We start from the raw sequence: 3737 nt of genomic DNA, 5'->3' as shown, positions 1-3737 counted from the left end.
AGCGCGGAGCCCAGGCATCAAGGCCTTAACTTTACGCCATTCCCAAGTCCTATTTGCAGCCACAGCCCCCGAGGCACGCTACTTCAACATCCTGCGACTCAGGCCTGACTGACCACAGCGCTGCTCCGTGACCCCGGGGGCCGGCGCTCTGCACACTGAGATTGGGAGGAACCAGAGTCTTGAAACTTCCCAGAAGGACAATAATAAAAACAGTGTTTGTTTATGTTCTCACAAGGAGAGGGACGGGGGAAGTTGGGGATCAGGGAAGTGGGATGAGTGTAAAAGTTCAGCGAGGGGTCTGGGAGTCAACAAACAAACTGTTGCTTTAGACTTACGCAAGCTGGAACTATTGTAATGTAATGACATGTACTTGACAGACTGTGTGTGTGTGTGTGTGTGTGTGTGTGTGTGTGTGTGTGTGTGTGTGTGTGTGTGTGTGTGTGTGTGTGATGATTGCATGCCTGAAAGAGGCCGGCTGTGTGAGAGTACAGTGTGTCTAGTCACTATAAATAACTCCCAGTTTGAAAACATGAGAGAAAAATAGCCCAAATTAGGACATAAATATTCTGAGTGTGTGCAAAAATAACCAATCCCATGGAGCAGGCTGAGATTAGACAGGTGATGATTGGGAACATGTTGTAACTGTATCAGCGGGACATGGCTCTGCATCTGCTGAAGTGTGTTTAATTGTTTGGGTGGTGCTCAAAGGTTTACGTCAGGGACACTTGTGTCGGCAGTTTTGGGATTTCAATCATTTCTGCAACTGTTCTTTCTCTTTGGTCAACAATGAACACACAACTTCCTCCTGAGTGTTATACACACTGAGCGCACAGTTGTAAAATGTCACTTTATGTCTCTTAACTTCCGGTCAGTGATTATGATTCACTTTCCCGTGCCTGTATAAACAACGCCACAAACATCAACATGGACGTCTACAGAGCTCAGCACAGATCTGAAAGAGTTCATCATCCACCATCTTGGTTTAGTGTGTCAGCTCTAAACACAAAGAACAGCTGAGCCTGATGACAGGCTGATGGGAATGTAAATATTCAGAAGGAAACATCGTCTGGGGATGATGAACGTCTGCACAACATTTCAACAATCCATCCAAAAGTTGTATAGAAGTCTATGAGAACATGTTTCTACTTCTCTGTGACCTCCAGCAGGGGGCGACTCCTCTGGTTCTACAGAAGTCTATGAGAACATGTTTCTACTCCTCTGTAACCTCCAGCAGGGGGCGACTCCTCTGGTTCTACAGAAGTCTATGAGAAAATGTTTCTACTCCTCTGTAACCTCCAGCAGGGGGCGACTCCTCTGGTTGTATAGAAGTCTATGAGAACATGTTTCTACTTCTCTGTGACCTCCAGCAGGGGGCGACTCCTCTGGTTCTACAGAAGTCTATGAGAACATGTTTCTACTCCTCTGTAACCTCCAGCAGGGGGTGACTCCTCTGGTTGTATAGAAGTCTATGAGAAAATGTTTCTACTTCTCTCTTGATTTATTACCTCAGTAACATTTTCCTGATGAGTTTATGTCTCAGTCTGTAGTTTCAAGTTTCAACATGATGTTCATTTAGTGACTTATGGAAACATTTAAAATAGAGGATAAAGCAGGGTCTCTTTAGGGCGGGGCTACCTGTGATTGACAGGTCACTACTTATGGTCTGCTCTTCGTCTTAGAACTTTTACCCTTTCAGTGTTTTCAGTTCATGTGAATTGTAACATTTCGGTTGTACTTTTCTCCACACTCTCGTCTCACTGCTGGTTCCAACAAACCAAGATGGCGACGGTCAAAATACCAAACTCGAGGCTCCAACACCGCCGTCAACGAGTGACACGTTCCCTTCTTATTTACAGTCTATAGTCTGCACCGACTGACCGCCATCTTATCTCGTTCGGTGTCGTGGCTGAAAACCTTCTGGAGGAGACGTTTGTTCTCAACATGTAACAAAGATGGAGTTATTTGGCCACAATGACAGAAGTATGTTTGGAGGAGGAAGGGTGAGGAATTCAACCCTGAGGACACTGTAGCTCCTGTGGAGCATGTGTTGGTGGTGGAGTCACGCTCCGCGGCTGATTCGGTGCAATAATGAAGGAAGAAGATTAGCTCAGAATTCTCCAGCACAAAATAAAACCATCAGCTAGAAGTTAAATCTTGGATAGTTTTGGGAAGTTTAAATCAGTTGGGGGCTTCGACCTCAACCCCACTGACAATATGTGGACCGCCCTGACACGACGAGACGAAAGTGTAGAAATATGTCACAAATAAAAGTCTTGCATTAAAGAAATTACTTGATTTAAATATATTTACAGTTCCAAAAGTAAAAGTACTAATTCTGCACAACAGCGCGCTTCAGAATAATCTTATATTATTGAATTATAAATATTAATGTGTTCGTCACTTTAATGTTGCAGCTGGTAAAATAATTATTACTTTATTTTTATTATATTAACATAGCTTGGGAATCTCACCAAGGGATCAATAAAGTTTTATTCAAACCAATAATAATACACGATACATTATCTGTTTATTAAGTTATTAAATAAATGTAGTGCAGTATAAAGTTCAATATTCACTTCTGAATTGTAGTAGAAGTATAAAGATAAATATAATAGAAGTATATATGCAACACTGGCTGTGGTTGTGTTACATGTGCACACGTCTCCTGCTCGGTGTCTCCTGTGTGTTCACAGTTGTTTCTGTATTTGAGCGTCTCTGTGATCGATGTCTCTGCTGGTGTCTCTGTGCCCTCTCACCTGCCTGCCGCTCACACAACAGGAGGATCCAGACTGAAGCCGGCGTCAATCACAGACAAGTGAACTGATGTTGATCATCACAAGCCACGAAGTACAACACAGAAACATCCCTCACAGTTCTCCGTGTCCTCCAGCACCTGTATTGCCCCACTGCCTCGCAGCAGCCATGGAGAAGGTTCAGCCAAAAGAATGGTAAATTAAAAAACCCTCCAACGCTGAGCTTCAGCATCTCTTCTGCAGGTTTCTCACAACCTCCTGTGATGTTTAATTCAGCCGTAACATTTCTCCTCTCGTTGTGCTGCAGGGGGAGATGGATGGAGGCGGAGAGGGGGGGAAAAAGAAGGATGGAGAATTGGGAAAGTAAGAATAAGAGATGAGAGAGAATCCAACATCAGTGTGTGGAACAGCAGCGGGGCGAGCGCAGCGGGACAGTCACTGAGCAGAGCAGCTTTCACACCAGGCTGTGCAGAAAACCCCGAAAGACACAGCAAGTAGCAGGTGACCCCCCCAGCAGGAGGAAGAATTTAGATCTTTTAAAAGTAAAAGCAGCAAAGCAACGGTTTAAAAATACTGCCTCCATATCAGACTCAAGTAAAAGTACAGAAGTATCATCAGCTCAGTGTACTTAAAGTGTGAAAACAGTGTTTGTTATGCAGACTCACGGTGTTTGGATTACTGAAAGTTATAAATGTAGAAGATCTTCCTGTGAAATGTATAAAGTCACTTAAATTGTACTGATATTGACGGATAAATGATTGTTCCTGCTGTATGTGGAGAGATGTACTCGGCTGTAACGCTCTCTTGCAGACAAAAGGATGGTGTAAACTCCTTCACCCTGCAGGAGGAGTACGGCCGTGCATTACTTTATGAATGGGTTTTGTGGCATTAAAGCAAACAGTTACACATAAAGCTTCCACGTATACCACACATGCACCATATTTGGATTTGCAGGACCCCAACGAGCTCTTTCACAAGACATTT

This window comes from Cottoperca gobio, chromosome 4 (genome assembly GCF_900634415.1).
Source record: "Cottoperca gobio chromosome 4, fCotGob3.1, whole genome shotgun sequence".
NCBI classification, from domain to species: domain Eukaryota; kingdom Metazoa; phylum Chordata; class Actinopteri; order Perciformes; family Bovichtidae; genus Cottoperca; species Cottoperca gobio.
This window is presented reverse-complemented; position numbering follows the sequence as displayed.